Genomic DNA, 22,666 nt, shown 5'->3' with positions numbered 1-22,666 from the left:
GGAAATAGCTTAGGAACAACAGGACATGCAAATTGAAAAACGATATACCATTAAGCCTTGCTATTCCGAAGTGAAAATTCTCCGAATAATGGTCTAACACGTATACCAGCAAATTACAAGGTCACCTTCTTCCCCCCTGCAATGTGATAGGCCATCCTTGGCTATCAAATGAGAGAGCGGTGTGCCGAACTGCCATGGTACAGAGTCATAAAGGAACAGCGTATACCAAAATGCCATGTTTACAAAAGGAGCAGGTTGCCGAAATCGAGGTGTATAGTAAGATCGCTTAACAAATAAGAGAATGCCATGATATGATGCAAGGCTGGGAGGATAGGATAGGTGACGTGCACAAAAAGTCTGATGTGGTCATTATCAATTTTTCCCTCGTGATTGGTTATAATATATTTTCATGTGTTGAAAGGTTCAGGGAAATGGTATACATAATCTCATTTGACCTATTACAAAGGTATAAGACAAATAAGAGTCTTGATGATTAGTATTGGTGTATAAGGAATGTGACTTCAATACCATTAACAGAGTTCTGTTGCCCACAGGTGTCCATAACCTTGACAGAGTTGTTTGTTTCACCCATGGAAACATGATCCTTTGTGTATGCTTAGCAAGTGCTGTGCAATGTCAAAATGGAGGTCATTATGCTGGCTTGGTAACCAGTTAAACCATAATGCCATTCACCAGGAAGGAGTGAAAGATGGGCAGGCCGGCTCGTGATGAGACCTCCTGTTCCAAGGAATATTTGTTTCTTTTTCTTATGTTCCTGTTGGATCATATCCCTGGTGTGTTGGCCATAGTGGGAATGCCACTTCACTTTCTTCCTTATGATCATGGTAGGCTGGATCTTGATGAGACCCCCTATCCTTCATTTGACAACCCATATTAGCAAATCATATAAACATTTTCTCTTTTTTCTCTTTTACAAGGCACTTTCCTATTTATACACAAAGGGTGGTTCAACACTCCTTAAGAGTAGGAATGGTGGAAGAAGTCTTAACATCTCAATAGAAAAATATACCCTTTGTTCTTATTCCTTAATAATGATCAAAGAAGATTATGGGAATTTAAAAAGAACCACCATGATAAAGATAACCAATCATATTAGTATTAGTAGAATAATGACAGTAATGTGATGAATAATTGTGTCCTTTCCTCTTTCCTCCTATCAATTCAAAGTGATTTCTTGTAAAAATAGCGATTTTATGTAATTTACTGATTTCAGTGTGCTCTAGTTTTGTATGCATTGCATAAGTGTATAGTTGTGCTCCAAAAGACTCGAAACTGTTGTATATTGAGAGGAACAGTAGGTGTCTTTGAATTGGAACGACAAGGAGAACAAGCATAAGTAAAAGGAATACGAAAATATTGTCGTTTCAAAGAGGAACAACAAAAACACAAGTGTTGTTCCTTTGGAAAAGGAACAGCAAAAAAATACAAGTGCTGAAAAAGAACAGCAGAAAAACACAAGTGTTGTTCCTTTGGAAAAGGAATAGCAAAAAATACAAGTATTATTCCTTCGAAAAAAAAGAAACAGCAGAAACCAAAATTGTTGTTCCTTTGGAAAAGGAACAGCAAAAACCAGAGTGTTGTTCCTTTGAAAAAAAAGGAACAACAGAAAAACAAAAGTGTTGTTCCTTTGGAAAAGGAATAACAAAACGAAAGTGAAAAAGGAACAACTAAAACAAAATTGTTGTTCCTTTGGAAAAAGGAACAGCAGAAAAAGAAAAGTGTTGTTCCTTCGGAAAAGGAACATCAAAACGAAAGTGATGTTCCTTCAAAAAAGGAACAACAGAAAAACAAAAGTGCACACAAGTGTTGTTCCTTCAGAAAAAGAATAGCAAAAATGACAGTGTTGTTCCCAAAAAAAAAGGAACGGTAGAAAAAATGCAAGTGTTGTTCCTTTGGGAAAAGGAACAGAAAAACGATGGGACTGCTGAGCCTACAAAAAGGAACAGCAAAATGCAGAGGTGTTGTTCCTTGAAAAAGGAACAAAAAAACGCAAATGCAAAGAAAAATATGTACAAAGAATAATTTATGTTGTACAAAATGTAAGAACAGTTGAATCACTTAATGAACCAGAGGTGAGGAAGATTTCTCTTCCTCCTCCAAAATTTGCATGTCGGAGTCTTCATGGAGCTGCTGGTAGAAGAATTTCCGAGTAAGTGGTTTGCGATATAGTCGAACTCGGTGGACGTTTTCCTTGAAGGTATTTCCAAATCCGTCAATGTTGATTAGAGTAAGGGTGCCATTATCATGTACCTTCTGAATTTCGTATGGCCCCAACCAAAGAGTCTGAAGCTTTCCAAGAAAATCCTGGAACCTGGAATCGTATAGGAGCGCCCAATCTCCTTCGCGGAAGAATTTCTTTTTAATGAGAGCGTCATGCCATTTAGCTTGCTGTTGTTGGATTAATGCAGTGCGTTGAAGGGCAGAGAGCCTGATTTCATCTAGCTCAATGATCTGCTGTAATATGTTAATCTGTGCTTTGTTTAGATCTAGACTGACTTCTTGTGTTGTTCGCAGTGTTTGTATCTCGAATTCTATCGGGAAGATGGGTTCTTTTCCAAACACTAGTTGGTATGGCGAATAACTGGTAGTGCTTCTCCATGTTGTTCTGTAAGCCCACAAGGCTTATAGTAATCTTGCAGCCCAATCGCGTCTATGTGATGCAATGATTTTTGTTAGGATTGTTTCTATTATTTTATTGTTGCTTTCTACTTGACCATTTTCCTGTGGGTGGTATGGAGTAGTAATTTTATGCTGGATATGATAGTTTTTTTGTGTTGCAACAATCTTGTTACCAGCAAACTGTGGTCCACCATCTATAATTATATCTCTTGGAAGCCCATATCGCACAAATATATGGAACAAGAACTGTATGACAGAATCCTCTGTAGCTCTCGTCAATGCTTCCGCTTCAACCCATTTGGTGACATATTCTGTTGCTACCAAAATATATGTTTTCTGGTTCGAGGATGGGTTAATTGGACCAACAAAATTGAGTGCCCATCGCTTGAATGTTTCAATAACTAGCTGTAGATTCAGGGGAATTTCGTCGAACTGTCCAAGGCGTCCTGCTCTTTGGCAACTGTCACAAGCTTGAACGAACTTCTTTGCATCTTTGAATATCGTGGGCCAATAATACCCTGTTTGTATCACCTTATGTCTAGTTCTTCGATCAGCGAAATGTCCGCCACATAGTCTGTCGTGATAGGCTTTCAAAATGTCAAAAATTTCATCTTTGCAGACGCATCTCTTGATGTGCATATTTTCCCCTGTATGGAACAGGTAGCCCCCAATCCAAGAAAATTGAGTACTTTGCTAGATAATGTATTTCCATTCATTGGGGGTCAGATGTTTTGGTAATTTGAGTACTGCTAAGTAATTTGCAACATCAGCATACCAGGGTGTTTTAACAGTGACAGCAAACAAATGCTCATCTGGAAATTTATCTTCAACTGCTGCTGCATCCATTGGTTTTTGCATTCGCGAGAGAAAGTCAGCTACATGATTTTATTTTCTAGGTCGGTCCTTGATTGTGATATCGAATTCCTGCAATAAAATCAACGATATGGTTGTTCTACCATTTGTGATTGGTTTATTTGCTAAGTATTTTATGGCAGAGTGATCTGTATACAAGATAACAGGATATCCAGTAATATAATGCCTAAACTTATTGACAGCATGTATTACAGCTAAAAATTCCTTTTCAGTAACAGTATAATTCAATTCAACAGGAGATAAGTTCTTGCTAATATAATAAATTGCATATGGATTTTTATCTTCTTCCTGCCAAAGGACTGCTCCAATATCTGTATCCGAAGCATCTGATGAAATTTGAAATGGCAGGTCCAAATTTGGACCTCTAAGGACTGGGGCTGTTGATACAAGCTTTTTCAGATCCTGGAAAGCACGGTCGCATTTTTCTATCCAAATAAAGTCAACATTACTTGTCAGTGCATATAGAGGTGCAGCAATATGAGAGAAATGTTCTATAAATATTCTATAATAACCAGAAAATCCAAGAAAACTGTGTACCTCTGTCTCAGTGGTAGGAGTGGGAATTAGCAAAATTATTTGAATTTTGGCCGGGTCTACATGTATGTGAGCTACTGAGATATAATGGCCTAAAATAAGTCCTTTTTTCATCATCATATAGCATTTTTAATGGCTCAAACAGAGCCTGGTGGAAATGCAACGCTGCAACACTTTTTTCAGTGTGTCCAATGCTAAGTCGAAATCATCCCCTTATGGTGTAAAATCATCCATGTATACTTCGAGCCCTTCTTGTATTAAGTCTAAAAAGATGTTGAGAATAGCCCTTTGAAATGTGGCAGGGGCATTGCATAGGCCAAAAGGTAAAAATTTGTAGGCAAATGTTCCCCAAGGACAAGTAAAAGTAGTTTTGTTTTGGTCTTCAGGGACAATCTGAATCTGATTGTATACACTGAAGCCATCTAAGAAAGAAAAGAATTTCTTTCCTGCCAAAGTGTCTAATACTTGGTCAATGAATGGAAGGGAAAAGTGGTCTTTTTGTGTTGATTTATTTAGCTCTCTATAATCTACACAAATCCTCCACTTTCCATTCTTCTTTGGCACCACAACGGAGAGACCCATTTACTATCGGAGATAGGGTAGATGAAGTTCACATCTAAAAGTTTTTGAAGTTCAGCTTTTACAATGTCTTTTAGATGAGGGGTAAGTCTCCTTTGTGGTTGGTGAATAGGTCTTGCATCTTTCTCTATATAAATGTGGTGCGTACATAACTGGGGATCAATTCCTTTCATGTCAGGATAGTCCCATGCAAATTCTTCTTTGTATTTCCTTAGTAGTTGGATCAGCTTTTCTTCTTGTTCGGAAGTTAGGTTGGCATTAATGTTCAAAGTCTTTCTTGGCTCAATTTCTATAATTTTTCTATTTGAGACAGAGGTAGTAGGTATTGTTTGATCGTGTGTATCTTTAAGAGGATCTTCTTCTAATTCATTATCAAATGCTGCCTCTATCATGTGACATTGTATGTGGGATCTAGATTCAGCTTGGCTAATAAAATTGTTAATGGCATCATCTTCTGTTTGGTATTTGAAATCAATGGCCTCTTCTATGGTTAATGGAGATCTAATATTTTCGGTGAGATATAATACATGATGTTTCTTAGTTTTTATTATTGTAAAACTTGGCTAGGCTAGAGGATATAAGGCGAGATTCTTGATATTAGCCCCCCGAATTATGGTCATACTGCCTTGTCGGCAGCCAATATAAGCATCGATAGTTGCAAGCCAAGGTCTGCCTAAAATCAATGGATGTCCATCAAGTCGGCTTTTGGGGTTTATTATCAAAAAATCGGCAGGATACTCCCAGGAATCAACGGATACCATGACATCATGTAGTGTGCCTTCTGGCCTGACCACAGATTGGTCAGCTAGTTCTAATAAAGTGGAAGTGGGTTCTATTGATGTAATGCCTAGTTTTTGACAAGTGGTGGTTGTTAAGATATTAATTGCGGCTCCTAGATCAACTAAGGTATTTGAGAAGGTTTGTCCATTGATTTGTACGGTTATTATTGGATTTCCTGGGTCTTCATATTTAACAGGTGTTTCTTTTCCTGATAATAGGTCAGATAAGGTACCAACTACTTGGACTGTTGAGTTATTTGTTGTTTTCCTCCTTGGTTTCTTTATACATAGCTCTTTGATGTTTTTGCATATATTGGGATGTCTTGAATGGCTTGGAGGAGTGGGATCTTTATATACAGATTTTTTAGTTCTCCCAGAATGTCAAAATTGGGATGTTGTATAGGTCGGGGTATAATTAATCGTTCTGGAAATTGGGGAGAAGATGTGGTTTCTTGATCATGAATTTGTTGTCTGGTCACATCCTCTTCTTGTGACGGTTGTTCTATAAGTAATTGATTTTCAACTTGAGCAGTTTTATCTCCCTCTATTTCAATGATGCGCCTAGATGTTAATTGAAGGTCATTACACTCCCTTAGATCAGTTCCTATCTCTGGTGTTTCAATTATTTGAATAGATTGGACCGGTCTGTTATTGGGGTTGGGGTTGGGTTGGGCTGGAAGTTGCGGTCTTAAGTTAGATTGGGGATTTTGTTGTAATGCTGGCAATGTAGATTGAGGGATCGGAATGGTTTCTACTGGCTGATTCATCTGTCTTTGCCAGTTTATCTGTCAGGCTTGACTCTGTGAAGTAGGAGGGGACCATTGTGTTGGATATACATTGTTTTGCCAATATGGTGGAGTATAGGGAAAATTTGGCCAACCAGATTGACTTGTTTGGTTTTTCCATGGTGATGATGAAGGAAATGGTTGTTGTAACCAATTTGAGAAGGGAGGTTGATTTTGCCACATTGTATTATATTGTTGAGCATGATATTGTGGAGGCTAAAAAGAAGAAGTTGGGTCTGAGAACATACCTGATTGACGTGCCTGCCATTGACGGTGTTGATTGAGTAGATACACTGGTTATGGCTCTTCTTCTACTTCCTTGTATACTACTTTCAATCTGGGAAGTGAGGGACAACTCTCTGTAGAGTGGTATTTTGTACAAATGGCGCAAACTTGGACTGCATCTAATGGACACTCCTTATGGCTGTGTTTCTTTCTGCATCTGGGATAGAAGATTGCCAAATTTTGTTCTGCCTCTTCTTGCTTTTGTTTGGCATGCATAATATCAAATTATGTCGTCAATGTCCGCAATATGTCAGTTTTAAAATTTTCTAATAAATTTCCAATTTCTGCATGAGTTACTCCTTCTGCCGAAATTCTGTTATCTCTTGCAAACCGATCATGTTCTGCTAGTTTTAGTCTTATGCTGCCTCTTGAGCTCCTAATACATAAATTAATAATGTCAGCAAAATTTTCCTGATAAATATCTCCTTTTCCCATAATATTTAATGTTTCAATCCATTTTTCCTTCATTCCCCTAATTAATGTTGTTTTTAATACATTATCAGGTAAGAGTAATGATGCATAAGGAGATCTTTGAAGATTATATTGAAAACGTTCCACATACTCTTCTAATGTTTCATTCAGTCTAACTACCATCTGAAATACTTCATCTTTTAAATCCCTAGACCTACAATAATCCTGATATTTTTTTAGAAAAAACTCTTTCATTTGATCCCAATTATTTATAACACCGCCACCCAATCCCATAAACCATATTAAAGCAGCCCCTTTTAATGTAGAGGGAAATAATTTCAGTTTCTGGGGATCAGTGGTATAGTCATATCCTCTACACAGCACATCAAATTCAAATAAAAATGCATCCAGCTCTTCTGATGTAAGGCCATGGAATGTAGGGATATGCTGGAGAGGAAATGCTTTCATAGGTACATTAGTTGCAGTATCCACAATGGGGTATTGCAGTGTAGAGGTTTGGGTGTTTGGCTGGTTCTAGGCCATTTGGTCAAATATATGCCAATAGCCTTTTGGGATATCTAGGTCGTCGAGGGGGAATGGCTCTAACAGGAATGGCCTTAACAGCACTTCCTTTATCTAGGATGATGAGAGTGCCTAATGTCTGGGGGAGTTCTGGTTCTTTAGTTTCTTCAACTTCGTTGTAAATCATTTTTGTAGCGCTTCCCTTATCTAGGCTACTTAATGGCTGAATTATCCCAAGAGGAGATCTTGGTTCTTTAGTTTCCCCGGTTTCTCCTCTTCCTTCACAGAGGTTGCTAAGGTTCCCTTCTTGCAATGATTTTGAGCTAGAATTTTCAATTTCTTGAATATTGTTCTTCGGTTTGACTATGCACCTCAGCAAAGGCTACAGATGGTGATCTTGTTGCCTGAAGGGAACTAATAGGCTGTCTAGAAGTAAATTTTCTAGGTCCTACTGAAGGCTGAGATTCTTCTTTCTTAAGGATTTCGTCTATAAAGGTTGATCGGCCAAGGGTCACTAGCCCCTTAGCTTTGTCAGGCTTTGGTAGAGGTTTAGGATTCTTTTCAGGCTTTTTCTGCTTAGTCATGCACACAAATCAACTGCTAATTTCTACTCAAAGAAAATAGCAACAAATCTGTAGGAAAGCGGGCAGGGGAGCAGGGCTATTACATGCTCTGTACGTAGGTTCTTACCTTCCGTTTTTAAAACCCAATTCTCTCCTAGCAGGTTCTTACACTACTCTATAAAAGAAACAAATGGCTACACTCTTCCCCTGTAATGGTGCCAAAATGTCGAGCAGTAAAAATGGTCTTTTCACCTTTATTTACCCTACATTAACTTATCAATCCAGGAACGATTTGTTATCTCAAAGAGTGTACTCAGTTTGAGGCGGTCATTTGTCAGAGTAATGCTAGTAGTATAGTGCTCTAAATACAAGAGTAAACGGATGCTTAAAACAAGATCTACTTACAGAAAAGCACCTTAAAACTCAAATCATGCACTTAGAAAACTATAGCAATTTATCAGTCAAGGGTACAGTAACAGTAACTCATCCCTCTGTAAACTGATGTAACTAAAGATAATCAAGGAAAAGATCATCAACTTGAGAACTAGACAAAAAATTTCAATGTTCACTACAATCTCAGATCGGTCTGCACACTAAAGCAGTAAAAATAACAGGAAATGTAACAACAACTAGGAAATGGAATAGCAACTAGTTCTTATAAATAAGATTGAACAACAAAACCTTAGTCTACGGAAATAAATGCAGCAATTGTATCCTACAGAAATCAGATAACAATCTTTACTCTAAAGATAAATCGGACAACAAACGGAAATAGAATGGCAACTAATTAGACATGGAGTATAGAAAAGCAACTAAAGTCAAATATCAAAGTACAATGAACCAAGATAAATAACACACGGGGCATGCTTTAATATTAAGAAAAACAGTGATCTGACTTCGATACAACAAGTATCAATCTCAATTATAAAGAATAATGATTGTAATTCGTAATGGAACAGCAACGTCAATTTAGCAACAATCGCAATTAAGTGTAAACCATAGATGAATACAGTAATACCAACTTATGAATGTTACAACACCGTTACTCTGTATTTGAACAGCAATGTTATATCAATGGTTAAAGGAACAACAATGTGTTACAAGTCAAAATGAACAACACAGCATTCATGTCACAAAGAACAACATTACTCAGTTGAGCATAAACAAAATATAACAGATCCATGGTGTAAAATAGCAAAACACATCAGATTACCGAACAGAGGTAATAATGAAAACCACACACGAATTAGAGATAATGGTACAGGAGCAATTGTTCCACCAGGGCTGGGCCCTTAGCCTCCAGGGACACACCGCTTGAGATTACTTCAGAATCAGAGTTGAAACAGCAACCGGATTTATATTAAAACATCAAAGTAAAGTTATAGTGGTTCACTTCTCAACAAGAGTCGATGATCAAAACTTCAAATACAAAGGAGAATTACATAAAAATAACAACAGATCGTCCCCCCGGGCTAGCAATGCTGCCCCTTCTTATAACAGTCAAGCGGAGATATCAATGATGCAAAAATAGTTAAGGTAGCGATCCCTCAGGATCAAAGGATCCTGAGGGATTCGCCAGACTATTAATTCCCAGTTATCCATTTGTTCTCTTGCGCCGATTCGATATCTCCTTTTCCCTTCCTTGGCTGATACACTCCAATTTGGATCGTCTTGTTTGCATGCGGTTTCCTGCTAGAGGGACAACAGTTAACTTTGCCCTGTCTTTTCCTTTGGGACGGCAATCTCTCGTTTTTTCATTTTCATATATAAGAAAATGGCAATTATTAGTTGTTTTTCGTTGCATATAAATCCCATAGATTTTGTCATAATTTCTTATTATCTACCTAGTTCATGATGCAAAGAGGTTATGAGTTTAAAAAAAAAACATGACAAAATAAACAATAAAAACATACCTTCTTCAGTACTCCAAAGTATGAGTCTGCACCAGTACAATGTTGTAAACAGATTTTCTTATTATTAAAAGAAGACATAGAAGATAGTAGCAGGTGGTTTTTACCCACATTGGGTTTCCACCTTACATCTTGGTGTTCATGTTGTTAGAAAATTATATATTATAGAGCAATGGAACACATAAAATATTGCAGAAATATAAACACAAAAAATGCATAAAACAAGAGAGACACAGATATACGTGGTTCACCTAGTTTGGGCTATGTCCACGGAGAAATAGCCAGTCCTTCTTTTATTATATTATCCAGCAAACTGAAGAGATACAACCTACAGCAAATCTGCTGTAACACCCTCTTCGCTCTCAATCTCCTCTCTCTTCCTCACTCAGAATACAGATATGCATAGATGCAATACAATTCCCTCATATATAGTGATGGGTTTCCTTCTAGGGAACCGTCAGATCATCCGCCTAATGAACGGCCCAGATTGACTAGAAATTACTAGACTTTTACAAGGCAATTTTACATCTATTTTTAGCTTCAGGGGGGACAAGTCCCCCCCCGCGTGGATGGGTGTACAGTCTTCCTGGGGTATACATCCAGCTAAAACCTTTGAATATAGAAGATAATTAGGCTCCACACCCAACAATCTCCCACTTGGAGACTGATTATAGCAACTCCACCGCTACTTCATTTGCTATACAATGACTCCACTTTGGACCTGGATGTTTCTCATCTTCTTCATCATACTTGAAGACCAATTGAAACTGAGAAGATTCTTAGTTTCTCCCTGGTTACAACTTTTGTTAAGATATCTGAAGGATTCTGGCTAGTGTGTATCTTTTCCAGCTTCAACTGTCCATCTTCCAATGTTGACCGTATGAAATGGTACTTGAGCTGTATATGTTTAGTCTTGGAATGAAATGCATAGTTCTTTGAAAGATGTATGGCACTCTGGTTGTCACTATATAACCTGCCCAACTCCTGCTTCTTGCCCAATTCATCCAGAAATATTTGTAACCAAAACATTTCTTTACTAACCTCTATAGCAACAACATACTCTGCTTCTGTTGTTGAAAGTGCAACAACACTTTGGATTTTTGAAACCCAACTGACAGCTATTCCACCTATAGTAAACACATACCCTGTTGTGCTCCTCCTATTATGTCTATCACCTGCCATATCTACATCAACATATCCCTGTAGAGAAATGTTTGGACCACCAAAGTATAATGCTTGATTTGTGGTACCTCTCAAATACCTGAGAATCCACTTCACTGCCATCCAATGTTCTTTTGCTGGATTGTTCATGTACCTGCTTACAACTCCCACTGCATGTGCAATATCAGGCCTTGTGCAGACCATTTCATACATTAAGCTTCCAACTACTAATGCATATGGAACTTTAGACATATGAGCCATTTATTCTTGAGTCTTGGGACACGCATCCTTACTTAATTTTAAATGGCTAGCCAAAGGTATACTAACTGGTTTTGCATTCTGCATATTAAACCTTTTCAACACCTTTTCTATGCACTCACTTTGATACAATGTTAATTTTCGATTCTTCCTGTATTTATTCTCATACCAAGGATTTGTTTTGTAGCACCCAAATCCTTCATTACAAATGAGTTTGCCAATTTCCTTTTGAGCACATTTATTTCCTACATGTTAGAACATGCAACAAGCATGTCATCTACATACAATAACAATATAATATAGCTGCCATCATTTTTCCTTTTGAGATAAACACAATGATTAGAGTGACATCTAGTATAACCTTGTTTAGACATAAACCTGTCAAATTTTAGATACCACTGCCTTGGAGCCTGTTTTAAACCATACAAGCTCTTCTTCAACCTGCACACTAGTTTCTCCTTCCCTTTTACCTCATATCATTGTGGCTGCTGCATATATATCTCTTCCTCCAAATCCCCATGGAGAAATACTGTCTTTACATCTAACTTCTCAAGATGCAAATCTTCAACTGCTACTAGACTTAAAATAGTTCTGATTGAAGTCATTTTAACAACAGGAGAAAATATTTCATCAAAATCAATACCTTTCTTCTGTGCAAACCCCTTCACCACAAGTCTAGCTTTGTACCTCTGTTTTCCTCCATCTTCTTCCTTCAGCCTGTAAACCCATTTATTTTGCAATGTTGTTTTACCTACAAGCAACCTGACTAATTCCCAAGTCTGGTTATGTGCTAAGGAGTCCATCTCTTCTTTCATGGCTTGCTCCCACTTCTTCCTGGTTCTTACCTGCACTGCTTCTTCATAACATTCTAGTTCACCAGAATCAGTCAACAATACATAATATAATGAAGGAGAGTATCGTTCAGGGGGTTTACTTATCCTAATATATCTTCTAACACCACTTTCAGGTGTTTGAAGTGCTTGTCGTTGTTGTGGTTGTTGTTTTGGCTGTTGATCATTATGATTTTCAGGCACCATCACTTTTCCTATGATATCATCAAGCACTGTGTATTATCTATTTTCTTTTTCTTGTTTATTTTCCTGCAACTGATTCTTATACAAGACCTTTTCATTGATTATTACATCTCTGCTCCTAATGATTTTGTGATTTTCATAATCATATCAGCGATGACCAAAATCATTAACACCATATCCAATAAAGGTACATTTCTGTGATTTTGCCTCAAGCTTTGTTCTATTTTCTTTGTTAATGTGGACACAAGCTTCACAACCAAAAGTCTTTAAAAATGAGTAGTTTACCTCTTTACCTGTCCATGCCTCCTCTGGAATACCAACATCCAAGGAACTTGAAGGCCCTTTGTTTATTAGATAAACAGCAGTATCTACAGCATCTACCCAAAATTGTAAAGGAAATCCTACATGCAATCTCATGCACCTTGCACGCTCCATGATTGTCCTGTTCATCCTTTCTGACACACCATTTTCTTGTGGTGTTCCTGGAACTGTCTTCTCTCTACGAATTCCATTCTCTGAACAGTACCTATCAAACTCTTTGCTACAATATTCACCTCCATTATCTGATCTAAGACACTTCAACCTTTTCCCTGTCTCATTTTCAAAAAAAGCTTTCCATTTCTTGGAAGTATCAAATACATTAGATTTATTTCGAATACAATAAATCCAGGTTTTTTTTGGTTGCATCATCAATAGAAGTAACATAACAACGATAGCCACCAAGAGATGATACTTGAGCAGGTCCCCATACATCTGTATGCACAAGCTCTAATTTTTCGCTTTTCTTTTCTTTCCCAACTCTAAGGAATCTGACTCTTCTGTTTTCCATAAACACAATTCTCATAGAATTTTAAATCAACATGCTTCAAACCTGGCAAAAATTTTCTTGAGTGAAGAATCTGCATCCCCTTCTCAGTCATGTGCCCAAGCCTATGATGCCACAATGTCATATCTTCTCCTGTAGAGGTTAAAGCATTAATAGAATTAGAAATACCATTGCATAAATACAATGTACCAACCCTTTCTCCTTTCTCTATTACCAGGGATCCTTTAGTGACCTTCCAGGTTTTATCTGTGAAAGTAGTTACGCAACCTTCACCTCCCAACTGCCCTGTTGAAATCAGATTTTTCTTCAGACCTAGAACATGCCTTACCTCCTTCAATAGCCACTGATTTCCATTTTGTTGTTTTATGAAAACTGTACCCATTCCAATGATTTTAAAGGGTTTATCATCACCCAATCGAACCTGTCCAAAATCTCCTTGAACATAATCATGAAAATGTTTCTTATCAAGTGTGGCATGGAATGAGGCCCCTGAATCTACCACCCAAGCATCAATAATATTTTCTAATGAAAGAATCAAATCATCTTGCAACACATCACCTGTTACATTCGCTTCATGATTAGCTTCTTGTTGTGCGTCTCCTTCTTTTCCCTTCCGAGACTTGCAGTCTTTCTCCAGGTGTCCTTTCTTCCCGCATTTCCAGCACACTATCCCCGATCTGGACTTGGATCTGCCTTTCCTTGATTTACTGCGATATCCTGAGCTCTTTCCTCTTTTCGTTTTTCTTCCCCTAGACTCTGCACTCAAAGCATTACCTAATGTCTCACAAGAGCTTTTCTGTCGCATTTCCTCACTAAGGATTGCACCGACAACATCATCAAACTTTAAAGTATTAGATCCAGAGACAGAGTTATTAATGGCCATAACTAAACCATTCCAACTTTCTGGCAATGAGCACAGAAATAACAGAGCCCTAACTTCATCATCAAAATTTACCCCTACAGAACATAACTGACTTGTAACTGTATTAAAATCATTTAAATGGTCTGCAACAAATCCACCTTCTGACATCTTCATATTAAATAAATGCTTCATAAGAAATACCTTATTTGAGGCCGAGGGTTTTTTTATATATTTTGGCCAGTGCTGACATTAAACCCTGTGTTGTCATTTCCTTTGAAATATTAAACGCCACTGACGCCGCTAGGCACAGCCGTATTATTCCAAGTGCCTTTCTGTCGAGAATATCCCATTCTATATCTGTCATACTCATCGGCGTCTTTGTCTTTCCGCTCAATGGTAGGTATATATCTCTCTGATACAGATAATCTTCCATCTACATCTTCCACAGCTGGTAGTTTTGGCCATTGAATTTTTTGACCCTAAACATACCATCTTCCACCATTGCTCCCACTCGAACCAGGAACCCTTCTCTCCTGCGAGTTTATCAGCCAAATAGACCTTCGGCTCTAATACTAGTTGTTAGAAAATTATATATTACGGAGCAATGGAACACATAAAATATTGAAGAAATATAAACACAGAAAACGCATAAAACAAGAGAGACACAGATATACATGGTTCACCCAGTTTGGCCTACGTCCATGGAGAAACAGTGAATCCTTCTTTTATTATATTATCCAGCAAACTGAAAAGATACAACCTACAGCAAATCCGCTATAACACCCTCTTCGCTCTCAGTTTTCTCTCTCTTCCTCACTCATAATACAGATATGCATAGATGCAATACAATTCCCTCATATATAGTGAGGGGTTGCCTTCTAGGGAAAAAAACCCTAAATGAAACATAACTTCTACAGTTAGATCATTCGCCTAATGAATGGCCCAGATTGACTAAAAATTACTAGAATTTTTCAAGGCAATTTTACATCTATTTTTAGCGCCCCCGAACCCCCGCCGAGGGATGCTAGCCCCCGGACCCCCAAGCTGGGGGGGGGATTTACCCCCCCCCCCCCCAACGTGGAGGGGTGTACAGTCTTCCTGGGGTATACTTCCGGCTGAAACCTTTGAATACATAAGATAATCAGACTCCACACCCAACACATGTGTGTTGCTTATGTGTGATGGTTTACTTTGTTATTAACTGCATATGGTTACTGTTTAATGTTTAATAAAGTATTGATGCATAGACTAAAGATCAACATATGATGAATTAACTTAATCATTAGTTTGTTGGATATATGCTTGTTTCCTTAAACACAGTTGTGTGTACATGCTGGTTGCCCACATGGAAGTATCATATATAAATTTGAGTATGAAAAGAAAAAGATTATTGACCTGACTAATACTGATTCACCCCCCCCCCCCCCCTCTCAGTATTATTTCCAACATGGTTGTTTTTCATATTGAAACATAAAAAGTTGTCATTTAGGGAGCTTAAAATCCTACATCATCCAATGACAAATTCAATACATGAAGAGAAACTCATGAAGGGGTAAGGCCTAGGTGGCGGATTATCAGGGACCATCATGTTGTCTCCTGACATGTGGTAGGGGTTCTTGGTCCAAAACTGACAACCATAAGTTGAGATTCATCAATTCCCACTAGACGTGGGTAACTTAGTGGCCAAAACTTAGGGCATCTTTCCCTATAGGTTGAGGTGAGGGAGAACTTAGACCTAAAGTGGTCTTGGTCAGGCTATTAGAAGCATCACCAACTCTTTCGAGAGTAGCCCTAGTATGTTTGGCCACTATAACCCTCTCCATACCTTGGTTGGTTTTTGTTGTTGTTTGAAATTTCGCTAGTGACATTTATGACATGGCCCCAATACCCTGTTATAAATTATTCACAAGGCCTAGTTACTACTTGAGCAGAAGTATGTTAGGTATTTTAGGAATTTTTCTCATAAAAAAAAAACCTCAAATAAACCTTTTTTGTTTATTTTTTCACACACTAGAATTAAAGGAAAATTAACCATTTATTTTTCACTTTGTCTTATGTATGTGATTCATTTGGTTTTACTAAAGAAAATGTATGTGTTCAGGTGTACTTACAAATGCAACAGTCTTAGTTGTTGTTGATTTATTTTCTTTCTTGCCAACTGATTTCTTTCTCATAATATAATGGTTTTTATTAGTTACATGTTTCATAGGGATTATATCATCTTCAAGTGCCTCCTACATACAATTCACATTATCATGAAAATTATTTTACCTTTCATACATGTTGAATGCTTTTACCTTTCATCATATTTTGAATCACCCTTTTTGTTGACATAGGGACCGATACTTTCATTGACTTGTTCTCTTCTTCGACCCATATTTCCCTCTGCTTAAAACCCCTTTCTTTTCATGTTTCAACTTAGAACACTTGGTCCATGTGACTTGAACCCTAGGGTTTCCAAATTGATTTTTATTGATTGAGGATGAATGCTTTTACCTTTCATAATATTTTGAATCGCCCTTTTTATTGACACAATGACCAATACCTATACTGGTGTGTTCTTCTTCAACCCGTCTTTCCATGAGCTCGAAACCCTTTTCTTTTCACATTTCAACTTAGAACCCTTGGTGCACGTCAACTTCTACTACCTAGTTTCCAAATGTCAACTTTTTTTTCATTTAAATTTTCCCCAGTGTTTGTGATTAGAACCCTAGAGTTTCCAAATTGATTTTTTTTGAGTGAGGAAACTTTATTTTACCTTTTATCATATTCTAAATCACCCTTTTTGTGGACATAAGGACTGATACTTTTACTGACATGTGCTCTTCTTCAACCCATCTTTCCATGAGCTTGAAACCCTTTTATTTTCATGTTTCAACTTCTAACCCTTAGTCCATGTCAACTTCTTCTACCTAGTTGCCAAATTTCAACTTGTTTTTCATTGAAAATTTCCTTAGGGTTTGTGACTAGAACCCTAGCGTTTCCAAATTTATTTATTTTTATTGAGGATGAATGATTTTACCTTTCATCATATTTAGAATCACCCTTTTTTTATAGAGGGGCTTATACTTTTACTGACCTGCGCTCTTATTTGACCCATCTTTCCCTGAGCTTGAAACCCTTTTATTTTCATGTTTCAACTTATAACCCTTGGTCCATGTCAACTTCTGCTATATAGTTTCCAAATGTTAACTTGTTTTTCATTTAAATTTTCTTTAGAGTTTGTGACTAGAACCCTAGGGTTTCCAAATTGATTTTTATTGATTGAGGAGGAATGCTTTTAATTTTCATCATATTCTAAATCACCCTTTTTGTTGACATAAGGACTAATACTTTTACTGACTTTCACTCTTCTTCGACCCATCTTTCCATGAACTCGAAACCCTTTTCTTTCCATGTTTCGACTTAGAAGCCTTGATCCACATCAACTTCTACTAACTAGTTGCCTACTATCAAATCATATCATGATCTTCCACCTATGGTGATTTCTTAAATAAACGTGTATATTTACCATTCACTTGTCTTATGATGATGATTCACTTGACTTACAAGAATATTTTTTATTCCACTATTTAGGGATGGAAATTGAACAACCACATGAGGGATAAGACATGTCCCATCAAGTTGATCAACCAGATGATGATCAGGATGTTCCCTATGGACCTAATCAACCACTAGAGGAACATGTTCCCTATCAAGCTATTCAATTGTCACTAGCAGAACAACATGTGTCATGTCAATATAATCAACCATTGAAGGAAGAAGATTTTCCCTACCAAGTTGATCAACAACTAGAAGAACGAGTTGTTTCCTCTCAAGTTGACAGGATAACAAGGAGTTGCAATGGTTTAGAAAGGGATGGATTGTTTGCAGAAAATTTGGATGAAAGCACAATAGAGGACCTTGGGGGGCCTATCCCTGCTCGCACTATTAGAGATCATGTCAATAACATCATTTGACAACATTTTGAGAATCATTTAGTTGTTGCACAGGCTCAGATACTACATGGGTTGTTCAAACATAAGAAACTAAAACATGCCACAAAGTGTTTGGGTGTCCAAGATGCTAAAAGCAAGAAGACACATATGAATGTCACTGAAAATATATCAAAGGCATTCACTATGTTTGAAAAATTAAGAAAACTTGATATTTGAGTTGCACGCAGGGCAATTACAATTGCTATTGTTACACCAAACACATCAAGACAAAAAAAGATGGCAACAATGTCAAAATTTCTCCATGTCTTGAGGAAAACATTGTACAAACATACAAAATTCAAGGTTTGAGTGAATGAAAATGATGAATCTACTTGTTGGGCTCTTATCACGAGGCAACCCTACGAAGATAGCTTTAACGCAGGAATCAAAGCGTGTGTGATAGAGTCTTGGGAGAGTCATTCCCATGTTATTCCAGATAGAAACATGTCGTACAACATCGCATTAATAAACGTGAGTGTGAGGAACACGCTAAGAATAGTATAGAAATGATAGAAGTTTCATTGTTCGAGGAATTTCAAGATATAAATCACCATGTGAAGATATCCATGAGGATGTTTTAGAAATTGAAACCATGGTTTATTAGGCCTAATACAATGTGTGACACGTGTTATTTCCAATATCATGTTGACTTTCAACTTCATTATGACATTTTCTGGGAATTTTACAAGAAGAACTATCACGACAATCCTCCTCCTCCTACAGTGCATGATTTTGTTTTATGAATATTGTACAGAAGGGATCCAGAAGAGTTGTATTACAAGAAAATATGTATAGTTCGGAGAAGATACACTAAATGTAGTGATTTGGCATTGTTCCATAGGAACTCTCTTAGTGATCCCAACTAGTCTGGGATGTCAGATGTCACCATCACATGGAATCATTATGAGTATGTCATGGGAAATCAACCATATTCTTCAAATTTGGTGCCTAAGAGGATCAACCATGTTGAGGATGAGATTCATATTTCACAATTCATGAGGGTGTTTCAAAACCAAATCTATAAATATATCAAACACTTGCATAGGTCCAGGTGGCAAGCGTATGAATTTAAGCTTTCTCGCGAAGTATTTCAACCCGGCACAATATTATTAGTGGTGTAATTTGCTAAGAATTATGCATTTGCTCCTCAAACAAAGATATAGAGTGAGTATTATCCACTGAGGCTTCACTAGGGGAGGAACACCATACCACGTGCATTCATCTTAGGGGATATATATTGAGGAGAAAATGGCATAATATATTGAGAACATAATGGGGGGTAAAAAGGTTTTTATATGTTATGTATAAAAATGGAGCTCAAAGTTAATAAAAAAATGTAAAGGGGTATAAAAAAATTTTAATAAAAAATGGATACCTATGTAATATCTAGTCAAAGTAGGGATTTTTTTAATTGGGAAGGTATAATGGGTTTATATTGGTAGGGGGTTAAACAAAGTGATTTTTATAGTTATTTTCTCATATGTAGTCAAATTAGGGGTATTGTTTATTATTCCATGAATGCATGCGCTATATCAAAGGTTCATTGAGCAAAGCCCCGGTGGTATTATCACTCAAACTAAGTGTCCATATTCGAACATGTTCTATACAAACATGCACAATTAAACCTTGATGGTAGGGATAGAATTAACGAGTCACGTGATGTGATTAAGGAGTATCACTTTTACATCAGTGATGATCGTGAGCATGACACATTGTTCGTGCAACATTGATTTGACCTAATTTATGAATCATTCAAAAAATGGCATATCATTCAGGAAACATTGGATATGGTTAGATGGTTGTGCATGGTAGTTCAAGTCAGAACACACGTTTTATTGGTTGAGCCGACTACACAAGAAGACAAAAATTCATCGTACTTGGACCTACTTTAAAACAAGACATGGGAAGGGTGAGCATGATGGTGCAAGTGCTTGTGTGAAGTGAAAACTTAGGAGGTACCAAATGAGTCATGATGCAGATCAACTCAAATCATCACTAGAGGTGGTCAACTGATGCAGATCCCATTTAGGACATGAAGGTCACGGATCTATAAGGCCCATGCATAGGTTCTTTTGGAATATTGAACTTGGCGATGTGAATAGATCCATTCCTTGGTATTGTAATACTGTAGAAAGAACAATGGAATTACACTCAGTGCAGAGCAAAGACATGGGGGGAATATTTTCCATCGAGACAAGAAAACTCGCATGTTTTTGTGAGTTTTGCATTGGTGTTGATGGATGTAGACTTGATCACTATGAAAAACATGGGTACGTGAAAGGATGGAAATATGTCCCTCTTAATCCAAAGGGACCTCATCCAATTTCGACGTGGCAAGAGATGCACGATGAAGAGGTCATCGTTTCACTTGATCATGATCAAGTCTTTGATATTGTAAGGGAAGGTATGTGGCCCATCTATCATTAATAGTTTCATCTATAAATTAAAATCTTGAACGTATTTAACTAATACATATTTTGTATTTTGGTTGTAGGCGATGTTTTTGTTGTCACTGCCCCCGCAGGAAACGAAGAGAATGTGGCCTACTATTTGATGTGATGCACACAGGTGAAAAGTAGGTTGGTGAGACCATATGAAGATGGACAATTCACATACCAAATTGGTGAAATGGTTGTGATGGGCCATTTTTTGAAAATATTAAAAAACAAATTGATCACATCATTTATAGAGATTTTATATCTGAATATATATCTTGTCAATACAATCATCTAAGCATAGCATCTCGGATCAATCTCATAGAAATCAAAATAAAGAAAGGTGAACCAAGGAGATGGAAGATGGTAGAATTAGACAATGAACATATTATAGAGACTTTCATTCCTATGAGCCATTGGCTAGATGAGTAGATGAGTAAATGATGCCAATGGCAAGACCTGAAGTCGCGTCTATAGAAATCAAGTGTAATCTAATGTAGTATAAGAGATCTCAAATGTATGATTTTTGTAATCTATAAATGTGATAGTTGAATACTCCTGTAATTTTGTAATTTTGAATAGAGAAATGTTTCCCTTTTATCTAGGATGGATTCAAAATGGTGTACATATATATTATATAAGATTTAGTTTCCTTAAGGTGCTTAAATTTCTAAGGTACACCAAATTTCAAGGAGGTCTTATTTTTAGAGATATGATCCGTATGTGAACCCCATAGATCTAAAATTTAATTAAAATTTAGAATCAAAAGGGATTTAGATTTAGATCTAATTTAAAAAAATTCATCTTAAATTTTTTAAATGTCATGTATATAGTATTCATGTTGAGCATGCAAAAAATTTTATAGATCTATATACATGTCATACATATTTGGTTTCTAGAAAATTCATTTCAATATGTAACAATGTTATCGGGAAATCTAGTGTCTATTCAGAACTGCTAGTCCCACTAAGACAGGTAGTTATCTTAGAAACAAACAGATTAAAGTCACTTGTTTTTCCTTTACGAGAGAGAGATGAGAAAGAAGCAAAGAGTACCAACCTCAGTCTTCCGCTTGGCTCCTTGCTTGTTTCCTTTCCCCTTTGATAGAATCTCGCCACTGCTTCCTTACTTGTCCCACTTCAAAGAACACCTGTAGATTCACAGCAGCATAATACCCTCAAAGCATAGAGATATTTCACTGTAAACAATATAGGATCAGATATATATTGACCATACAAATGCATATATCAACACCAATATTCAGAGATACACAAGAATATGGAGGAAAACTCAAATAGCTTTATTTGTAAAAGTCGTAGAAGAGAGGATTACAACCACTTGGTCTAACCCAGCGCCATCCTCCCAGCTTGAAATCCCTCTTCACCTCACACAAAGCAAGATCACTCAACAATGTCTTCAAAGAGAAACTAGCAGCACCTCTTTGCAAATTACCCAATTCCAACCTCTGGATCTCTTGGATGAGGGATCCATTTATAGATATTTGCAGGGGGGTGAGTCAGCTTCTGGAATTTTTATTAGTGTCATCTCTCTGATAGTTCTTAGTTCCACATGGAGATTTTAGATCTCTTACTCATCCCTGGGCGAACTCAGAGAGGCAAGTGTCAAATGAGCAGTTTCTAGAAGATTCTCTGGGTTTCCACCTAGAAAACTACTTGTGCCATTTGTCTGCTCTCGCTCATCACACCCTACATAAGGGCTTTTCAGTATGCATCGCACTTTTTGCATGTGGCAGGTGAGATGCATCGTACCCTTTGCATTGGGCAGTCTGTATGGTCTTGCTTTGACCAGTTCTGTGTGGTTTTTCATGGAAAACTTCTGGGAGATGATGTAATCAGCTGACCTTGCTCCTTTAGGGTATGAAACAACATTTTTAAGGACTTAGAATCCCTTGGTTTATGGACATATGTGATTGGGGTTACAGTGCCCAAATATGTCTATAACAAACAACCAAGTTGATATATTATTTTACTTAAAATGGAAATTCAACAATCTAGGTTATGAACAACATTGAAATATTTTTATGTTATTAATAAATATGTCATGTGTCAGATTGATATAAAACATGGAAATAGTTACACACATGCTTCATATTGGAATGCAAAAGGTGCAACAAATTATATATATATCATGTTATGACTATTAAGTTCTTTTATACAACCTCAAAAGAAATAAAACTGAATAAAACTTATATGTAGTTTACATCTTGACATC

The sequence above is a fragment of the Pinus tabuliformis genome, chromosome 6 (assembly GCF_031772625.1).
Source record: "Pinus tabuliformis cultivar Carrire ecotype Pingquan chromosome 6, CPIR1, whole genome shotgun sequence".
Lineage (NCBI taxonomy): Eukaryota > Viridiplantae > Streptophyta > Pinopsida > Pinales > Pinaceae > Pinus > Pinus tabuliformis.
The sequence above is the reverse complement of the archived record's forward strand: the minus strand, read 5'-3'. Positions refer to the sequence as shown.